The 10739-nt window shown below is 34.6% G+C and overlaps 1 long non-coding RNA gene across 2 annotated transcripts; it reads right to left on the bottom strand.

The window, feature by feature from the left end:
* Positions 1–5173: 5173 nt before the first annotated feature.
* Positions 5174–9916, bottom strand: LOC145738107 (uncharacterized). 2 transcript variants are annotated; one of them, XR_014180595.1, is made up of 3 exons: positions 6778–9916; positions 6627–6718; positions 5174–5418 (listed from the first exon to the last, which is right to left on the bottom strand). It is a non-coding gene; the product is annotated as an uncharacterized LOC145738107 (long non-coding RNA). The 2 variants fall into 2 exon arrangements; XR_014180594.1 differs by having other exon boundaries at positions 6627–9916.
* Between the last annotated feature and the right edge of the window lie 823 nt (positions 9917–10739).

Genomic DNA, 10739 nt, shown 5'->3' on the forward strand with positions numbered 1-10739 from the left:
AAGAATTAAGTGTAGAATTTAAAATGTATTAAAAAATGTGGTTCTATTTAAAAATACCCATATTTTATCTGCCACAATTTTATGCTCCACCCTGCATAGTCAAAACAAAAAGAAAACATTTCTAATTTTTGTTTTAAAAAAAAATGCCCAGCCTAAATTAAAACTGATATATATTATCACATAGCTTATAAAAAACACAAATCACAAAACGGTGCACGCTAGATGTAACAAGTCTTCCTGAGCAATCAATCAATAAGTAAATTCAAAAATTCAATAATATACAGGATGTTACATTATAAAACATAGAAAATTTGGACTGTCACAGTTTTACAAGATACTTTTTGTAGCTTCCCAAATAGTTTACTCTGATTAAAATAATCAAATCAACCTTAATGTTAATTCCTGTCTATCTGAGATATTATTTATAGAAAGGGAATAGCTTGGATAATCAAATTATCTAAAAATTCAGAAGAATTTACTTGGTTTTAAAAACACTGCAACTGCACAAAGGTGTTAGCTTTATAATCATAGTACTCATAAGATGTCTCATACAGGCGGTGTCTTGAGTTCATCATTTGTACTCACTGCAAACTACCTCATTATTACTATACTTTAAACATGCTTTTAGATTAGAGACACTAAATATAATACATATTGATTTGACGTTCAATAATGCAATTTAGCAAAGTAAATAATGATGATTATTGTTAAGATTATTGTGTTAACGTAAAACTGCAATGCTTTTCATTTTAATGTCAATTTCAGTAAAAATAGTTAACTAATATTAAAACTTGCTCTTTTATGCACTGTTCTTCTTGGTGGGTAATTTGAGCCTTGTTTAAGTCATTTTCTTTATAAAAGTTATGCTTTCTCACCCACATGAAAAAGTAGTGAAGTATTAAGCATATAGCAGATACAGATCTGTAAGATAGGCCTAATTTAATTAACGCACTTGTGTGGGAATGATGGATGTCATCCGGGAAAAATAAAGATTTCAATTTCGGGGCAATGATTCCGAATTGGCACGTTTTTACAAGGACTGACTGAATACTTTGTTACAAATTCATTAGTTATTAAGTTGTGATTAAATGCAGTTATTAAGCAGTTGAGGATATTCATTACACACCCTACTCCGAGCACGACGTTTGGCGACGAGGATACAGTACGGACCTACAATTCCATTACACTGCTGGGACTAGAAACGTGGAAGTACATTGGACCTAGCATATTACAATGGCCACAGAACAACGAGATATATTTAGTATTTTCAATCGAATCCTACGATCCTCAAAAGAAGTTCGACCGATGGTTAATGAGGTTAGAAAGTGCATTTAATGTGTTCACAGTTCCTATAAATAAGAAAGCAGCTTATTTATTACACTACATGGGTCCTGAAGCTTATGATGTTCTATGTGATAAGATTTCTCCAGAATTACCATCTACAAAGTCATATGATGATTTAGTGAAGATTATGAAACAACACTACAATCCTGAACCTTTGGAAATTGCAGAAAATTTTCGGTTTCTTCAGAGAAAACAGAGAGAAGGGGAATCATGCCAGGGTTACCTCACAGCTTTACAGAGGCTGGCTACAACTTGTAACTTTGGATATTACTTACAAAAAGTTCTCAAAATATCCAGAGTCGGCTATTGGAGCAGAAGAAACTGATCATTGAGAGGGCAACCGAAATTGCTGTAAGCATGGAAACCTCAGCAAGGGATGCGGCTCAGTTACACAGTTTTAGTGTAACTGAGCCGTATCCCGCATCTCAGTTACATTCTGTGCAAGCTCAGGGAAGTAGAAATGTTTCCAAGTTTAAGCAGAAACCATCCATACGGGAGAATAGTAGTTCTAATTCTAATTTTAAATGTTTTAGATGTGGTTCAAATCAGGATTTGGCCAATGTATGCAAGGCTAAAAATTTGAATTGTTCAAAATGTAATAGTAAAGGGCATGTAGCACAGGTGTGCATGAAGAACGGCAATAGTACAGGTAAGCAACAAGTTCATGATATTGAGGAAATATACATAGCAAAGAGTATGTCGGTTTTAGAAGTAAATTTACTGTGTCTTTACTTGTGAACAATATGCTATTTAGGTTTGAAGTAGATTCAGGTGCTGCAGTGTCAATTATTAGTTTCAGTACATATTCTAAACATTTTTCAACCTTAACTTTAAAAAACACACACATTAACTCTTAGCGTATTTATGGTCGAAAATTTGAACCACCCATTCTGATCATTTTGCGGTTCGGTGGTTCAAAAAATATACCACTTTTCAAAATCACTTTGCACTGCGCTGCTAAAGCATACAATTTAAACCACCTATCGGCGCTTGCTCTATAGGCATTATATCACGTTGCTTCAATGTCAGGCGGCCAGTACGTTGTTTCGCGGATAAGCACGTGGTGCTAACGAGTATTTCGACATAAATTTGAGGTTGTAGTAAACAAAAGGCGGTTTTGTTTTATGCAAAATAGTTATGTTTATTAAATTCTTTAACTCAAATGTGAGGATACATCTAATTAGTAAGTATAATTACTTTGTTTATAAATTTGTATAGAAATTTTCGAAATTTTTTAATTTTTTCTGTGGTCCTTTTTTAGTACCACCTCTCCACTTACCAAAAGTGTTTACCAACATCTTCTTATAGATATGGATGAACTCCCATTTAGACCCGTAGGAGGGTTAACTCGTGATGAAATTTACGCACAAATGAACACTTTTTATGTTGATTCAATGCCTTCAGGGTTTGAGTCGGATAATGATATTTCGTCTGATATAGAGGACGACACTGTAATGGTCAACCTGCCAGTTGCCTTTGAAAAAGAAAATCTGCCAGTTTCTGATGCCGAAGAAGAGGATCAAAGTGACAACATTCCCCTTTCTGTACTAAAAGAGCAGTGGTCCAGAAGTAAAATTCCGGTTTGGTCCTTTTTAAACTGTTGGTCACAAATCAGTTTATTGATACTATAGTATTCCAAACCAATCTTTATGCCGAACAAGAGAAACTGTCGACTGGAAAAGCCTATGTTCCGCAAAAACGCAGTCCCAGCTATAAAGATTATTTGTCAACTGCACCCGAGTTGAACGATGTTTTTATCAGCTCAGTGATGACACAAAAAAGATTTGGGTGGCTTTTGAGTCATATTAATTTAGTTGATAACACACTGATGCCATCAAGAGCTTCTCCAAAGTATGATAAGCTTTATAAGATTCGCCCCATGATGGATTTGTTACTTCACAACTTTGAGAAATGCCTAAATCCTGATCAAGTGATCATAGTAGATGAGTCAATGATCAAATTCAAGGGCCGTAGTAGTCTAAAACAGTATATGCCCAAAAAACCCATCAAAAGAGGATATAAGGTATGGATGTTAGCGGACAAAACAGGATACTGCATAAAATTTGAAATGTATACTGGGAAATCATCTACCGGTGACGTAGAAAAGTGCCTTGGTGCAATAATCGTTAATAATTTAACTAAACACTTGGAAAATAAAAACCATGTGCTATATATTGACAACTTTTTTAATTCTGTTGATTTACAGCAACAATTAAAACAGAAGAAAATCCATGCTGTTGGTACAGTAAATGTTAATCGTCGCCATATGCCGAAATTCAAGCCAGACAAGAGCTTGAAACGCGGTGATATACAATGGTTTACAAGCGATACTGGTTTGTTAGCAATGAAATGGAGAGACAAACGATGTGTTCACATGTTGTCAAATTATCATCAGCCAGAAGACGTAGGACAGGTCAAAAGAAAAGAGAAGGATGGCCAAACTATCGATGTTCCGTTTCCCCAAGTAGTAAGTGATTACAACCATAACATGAACGGAGTTGACATATTTTACCAGAGACTTTCGTACTACAAAATTGACCGCCGCAGTAAAAAGTGGTGGCATCGAATTTTTTTTTACTTACTGGACGCATCAATTATAAATTCAAACAATATCTATAATCGGTTAAAGTTACCACAAATATCTGCTAAAGATTTTAGACGAAGTGTCATAAATGGATTACCCTCTGAAAGACTTGTGAACCCAAAGAGAAACTCTTTTACCTCGTCAGAAGTTGAAATAAAGAAATTTAAGCCTTACGTACTCATAGAGATAAGGCAACAGTCATCTGCTCATCAGAAGAAGGTGTGCCCTTTGCAGCACTAAAACGAATCCAGTAAGGACGGATTGGCTTTGTTCCACATGTAAAGTTCCTTTGTGCTTGGGCAAACGTAAAGACTGTTTCCAAAATTACCATGCCTAATTTTAAGAGCCACTTAATTTGTAAAAATTACTTTTTAATATATGTTTGCTTTTAAACTCGCTTTTGATTTTCTGGCGCCGTGGTCTGCATTATGAACCACCCATTTATCAAAAAACTACTTAACATATTGTGTTTTTTTTAAATTTTTCTGTTATTAGTAATCACTTAAAGGATGGTAATTAACAAAAAAAAATAATATTTTCGAAAAAAAAATTACTGCTCCACTAGGGTGTGTTTTATTAGTCAAATTACGCACCGCTAAAGGTGGGTACAGACTTGAACCACATTCCGCAACTGAACCACGCCGCGAACCTCGTTGCAAACTTCATGAACGCCACCGCGAAGCGAACGCCTCACTGAACTTCGTTCCGCAACAACAAACCGTATCCGAAGAGCGTTCCAATTTTCTGCCCGGTCATCTGATTTAGTTTTGTGAAAAAGATCGATCATGGAAGTTGCAGCTGCAGCATATACCATTCATTTCGAATTGGAAAAAAAGAGCCGTAAGCGCAAACCACGACGATGGTGGCAAACTGATATTTACAGAAATAGAGCTATAACTGGAGGTCGAGCTTTATTGTCTGATTTAAAGATGCAACACATTAGTGGGCACTATAGAAATTTGACTAGAATGTCGCCTACAGATTTTGAATATCTACTCAATATGATTGGCCCCAAAATAAAAAAGCAGGATACAAGATTTCGAAAAGCTATATCAGTGCAAGACAGATTGGCTCTAACACTGCGGTTTCTAGCAACAGGAGACTCTTATACTAGCTTGCAATATTTATTCAGAATTTCTAAGCAATCTATTAGTGAGATAATTCCAGGAGTGTGTGCAGCGTTACTGGAGGTATTTAGAGAAAATGTTCAGGTGAGTAAGTTTAACAGATTGTGATAATATATTTAAGGTTCTTTAATAATTTGCCATTTTATTAATGAACATATCAATTGTTCATTCAATATTTGTTCACACATATCAATATTTGTTCTTGGGCATTGCACTTTTTCGTTCTTTTCGGAATTGTGCCAGAAATATTACGAAGAGTTGCTGTTCCTGAGTATTGTTGCTAGGTGGATCGTCAAGAGATGGAGGCGGATCGTCAGTAGGTAGAGCTGCTGGATTTTCAGATTCCAAGTCATCATCGGGAATCTGCAATTAGCAATAATAGTTGTGATTAACAAAAAGCCTCAAGCTTGAAATTGAAACGCATAGATATTAATAAGATTTTCATCTTATGGGTTTTTCCGCAAAAATGTGAACCACTATCGACTATCTTTCATCATTTCTGCATTACATTTTTGAGGAAAAACTCCATATACATTTTTTCTTTCTAGTTATAAGCTGCTTAGTAAACTTTTTTCCTTTTATAAAAAAAATAGTTATAGTTTTCGCAGTAATCAATCATTTAACCACTAATTTCAAACCTTACTTATTTTGAAACTTATTTTTTAGGTGCCTACAACACAAAACGGATGGTTAACCATTGCTGAGCAGTTCGAGAAAATGTGGAACTTTCCGCATTGCCTGGGAGCTTTGGATGGCAAACATGTTGTTCTTCAATCTCCTATCAATAGCGGCAGCGAATATTTCGATTATAAAAGTACTTTTAGTATTGTCCTGTTTGCTGTGGTAGATGCCAATTATAACTTCTTGTACGCAAACGCTGGATGTCAAGGAAGAATTTCAGATGGTGGTGTTTTTAAACAGAGCCAACTTTACAAGAAATTAGAACAAAATTCATTGTGTTTTCCTCAAGCTGAACCTTTAAATGGAAGGCAAACAGACGTTCCTTATTTTTTTATCGGTGATGAAGCTTTTGCTTTGTCTGAAAACCTCATGAAACCTTTTCCGGTGGTGCATTCTAAAGGATCCTTGAAAAGAGTATACAATTATCGTTTGTGTCGAGCACGCCGAGTTGTGGAAAATGTGTTTGGCATTTCTTCAGCCGTTTTTCGAGTTCTTCGGAAGCCCCTACTACTGGAACCAGAAAAGGCCGAGCTAATAGTAATGACTGTAGTTCATTTACACAATTTTTTAAAAAGTTGTAATTCTATAAACATGTATACACCTCCCGGGACATTTGATACGGAAGTAGATGGCCACATTATTGAAGGCAGCTGGAGAAGGACCGCCAGCGATGAAGAAACGACTTCATTTCTTCCTCTTAGGAATGTACCACGAAAATCGTGTAAAAGTGCCCACGAAATTCGCGAAAAATTATCACAATATTTTCAAACTGAAAATCGCCTTGAATGGCAATATGAATACGCGTAAAAATTCGAAAAAGACGTAAAATTCCTGCTATACTTATACATATGGCTGTAAGAAATTTAAAAAAAAAACATATGTTGACTTACCGTACTTAAAGTTGTTCGTGGTTTATTCTTATCGTGAAGAAACGTCAAACTTTTATAAGCAAACCAGCTACTTTCATAAATTTCATCAGTTCCTAGAAATAAGTAAAAGAATGTATTCATTACTGTTATAAAAACAATTAAATAAACCCACCTTTTCCAGTTCCAGTACTTTTTTAAATTTTTGCTCTCTCCCGCCGCAGAGATGAAAGCACGTTTGTGATTTTTCTCTTACATTCATCCACAGTTGTATCTAATTCTTCAGCTATATTTGTCCATGCATCATGTTTTTTTATTTTGTTGTAATATAATAGATGTTTTGAATTCCATAATAATTCATGTTTTCTGTACAACTCAATTAAAAACAGAATATTTTCCTCGGACCACTCCATGTCGCATGTACAACTGAATGTTGACTGAGCACTGACCAAATATCAAAACTGCACAGTGCACGTCCAGACTTGCATACGCCGTACCGCAACCACTCTTTTGATGTTTCGTCGAAATACCGACAAGCTCCGCAACGCGGCGCGCCGCGTTCCGCAACGCTTATCAGGTTCGCGGTGACGTTTTTTCCGACGTCCAGACTGCTCGCGGTTCGGTTCGGCATGGCGTTCGATACGCGACGAGGTTCAAGTCTGTACCCGGCTTAAGAGTTAACCGATAAACTCGGAATCCATCCTAGAGCCGCGTAGCGAAGACAACAAAATGTTTCAAAGCATATTACGTATAATGAATTTGAAGATGTTTATTTAAATCTTAATTCTAAATTAGTGATTCCAGCAATTTAACTTGGATTAACCACAACCCATAATAATACTAGTTACAATGGCCATGTGGGTAATTAAAACTAGTGCAACAATGGTCAATCTGCAATGCAAGTTTATTTTACAATATTATTATTTCGCAAATCAGTAATTTTAATTTGAGGGTCCCAATAAACTGTGCAAAAAGTTGCAATGGCTTGAAGGATAATTCGTTGTTCTGCAATATGATATTTGTCAGGCATTTTAACATAAGGAACCCATAAAAATTGTAAATATAATGGTTATAACGGCTTTAAGAATTTTTTTGTCCGTCATTTTTCCTCCATTTTGCAAAACTATTTTACATATTAGCCATTGTAACATCAGGGTCTCATGAAAATTGTGCAAGAAAGTTGCAATGGTTTGAAGAGCAGTTAAGCTGCTCTTAAATCTTCTGATTTTATGAAATAGCCATTTTAACATAAGGGACCCATAAAATTGTACATGCAACAGTTGGCACAAATGGCTTACGTTAAATCTTCTTCCGTTTCATAAAAATGCAAAAAAGTTGCAATAGCTTCAAGAACAATAATTTTGGTACCAATCACTTGTCCTTGCATGCCGTAGGGACTTTGAAAATTGAACATTATGAATTCGAATACTAAGCATATACAGGGTGATTCTTCTCAGCTCCCGTCGTTTGCAGCTGAGTTATTATTTATTTTAGGACTTTCAAATTTTGTACACATTATCTTTTATGGAAAATAGTTTTGGTTATACAGGGTGTCCCACAAAAATGTGACGTCATGATGACATATTTTCCTTAATTGCAACCCCCCTATTTTTCTACATGTTTAGGTGTTTTCTTTGTTTTTCTACATAATCCTATAATGTTATTAAAATCGATTAACAAAAATGGGCGCAAAAAAATAAAATGTAAAAAAATTGGTTATACATCACTGGATATACAAGTTTCTAAAAATAAAACTGGTAGGTGGTTATTTGATTTAAACCAGAAATGCATTAACCAAGGCTTAACAATCATACTGACCAAATTTGGACGATCTAAATTATACAGGGTCTCCAAAATTTACTGTCAAATCTTTGGAACTTTAAAGAGCTTTTCATTCTTATTGTAAATAGAACGCCCTGTATATTTTCATTGGATGCTGAATTAAAAAACAAAACTTTTTTCTGATTATATCCTTACCGATATTCATAACCGTTTTAAAGATATTTGCCAAAAACCCGTTTTACCCGTTTAAACCCGTGCTTGTTTCAAAAGCAGTTGAATTAAAAAAAAAATAAGATGGCTCTGATATATCAATTTAATTACAGGTTCGGTTAAAGTGACATGAAGCTTTTTTTGACAAATAAAAAATAATTGTTATATGACATTTCATATCTTACTTAAGTGGTTTAGGCGTCTTTTATAATGAATTATAACAGATAAGAGCTTGTGGATATGATTTTCTTATTGGGAGTGCTTTTCATATTGTGTCCCAAAAAAACTGTTTTTTTGCGAGTGGGATTTACGCAGAACGTTATCCAGAACGACGCCATCCAGATAAACGGAGCTTTCAGAATCTATTGGAACGGTTTTCACAAACCGGGAAAGTGGATTACCCCAAACCAGTTCGAGATAGGGCGGTTCGAACAGAAGAAAAGAAACTGGATGTAATGTTGCAAGTCGTGGAAAACCCCTCTGTAAGTCAGGAGAAAGTGGCTGATGCGCAGAACGTTAGTAAAAGCTCTGTGCAACGTATTTTAAAGGAAAACCATTTCCACGCGTATCACATCATGTTTCATCAGGAACTTCTTGAGGAAGATTTCCAAAAACGCATGGAATTTTGTAACTGGGCCCAGGCTAAAATAAGGCTTAACTTGAAAGCAGCCTTCCACAAAACGGGTTCGTAAATAGACATAATTTCCATTATTATTCGGACCACAATCCAAGAATATTTAGACAAATTGATAAACAACATGGATGGTCTATTAATGTGTAGGGGGAATTATTGGAGGTTTTGTCAAGAACAGTATCGTCCAAATATGGTCAGTATGATTGTTAAGCTTCGAAAATATGATTAAATCGTTGCGTTGAATAATTGACTAATAACAGAACGAAATTTAATAAAATATTGTATTAAATTTCGTCCTGTTTTTAGTCAATTATTCAACGCTTAGCAACGATTTAAACATATTTTTATTCACTAGATGTTTAAAAAAAAATTAAATCACTCTGAATGACATTGGCCTATTTACAGATGTAAACAAACAAACATCAATGTCACATCTACGGGGGGCAGTGCAAACTTAATAGAACTGTAATTTTAATTTTTTTTATATAAGTCGAAATTTAATAAAAAAAAGTCCATTGCTGTATAAATAACTAGTATAAAACACGCGATTTAAACCTGTTTAGATGACGTAAAAATAGTTTGAGTCACTTGCTGTATAAATAACTATTAAAGTTGTTGCTCTGGAATGGCGTGTACTTACAATTTTAAAGTTTTCACTTCGAAATAGAATAATGGTTTAAAACCTACACCAAATGGACTTGTCATGGACCTAGCTGAAGACATTTCAAACGCAGGCAAAACAGTTGTAACCGATAACTGATACACTAGCATTCATTTAGCTATGCGATTAATCGATTCAGATACTCCCTTAGTAGGTTCGGTACGAAAAAACCAATGTGGTCTGCCAAAAGCAGTTGTATTAAAGAAACTTCAAAAAGGTCAAATATTTGCGCAGTAGAGTAAGGAGGGTCTAATTTTTATTAAAAAAAAGATAACATAAATGTTTTTATGCTGTCAAGTAAACATACTGACAAAATGATCGAGGTGAGGGGCACAAGAGGGGTAAAACTAAAACCTGAAGTTCTAATAATAAACATTCTGGCTCGTTCTTAGAAAACACACGTGATAAAAGGTTGATTCTTCTTCTTCTGAATTTTTTTTTTACCAAATTATGTAGCAATAAAATGCGCAACGTTGCGTCCATTTAACTAAAGCTCTATCAACAATAGTTTCTGAGATAACAATGCTAATGCATCGAATTTGTAACACCCTGTATATAGTGTAAAAGTTTAAGAATTAAGTGTAGAATTTAAAATGTATTAAAAAATGTGGTTCTATTTAAAAATACCAATATTTTATCTGCCACGAAGTTATGCAGCAGCCTGCATAGTCAAAACAATAAGAAAATATTTCTAATTTTTGTTTTATAAAAAAATTGCCCAGCTTAAATTAAAACTGTTTTTTATAAGCTATGTGATAATATCAGTTTTAATTTAAGCTGGGCAATTTTTTATAAAACAAGTTTTTTTTTCTTTTTTATAAGCTATGTGATAATATCAAAGATCACAAAA

Source organism: Ips typographus, linkage group LG15 (assembly GCF_016097725.1).
Source record: "Ips typographus isolate SLU linkage group LG15, UJ_Ityp_2.0, whole genome shotgun sequence".
NCBI lineage: Eukaryota > Metazoa > Arthropoda > Insecta > Coleoptera > Curculionidae > Ips > Ips typographus.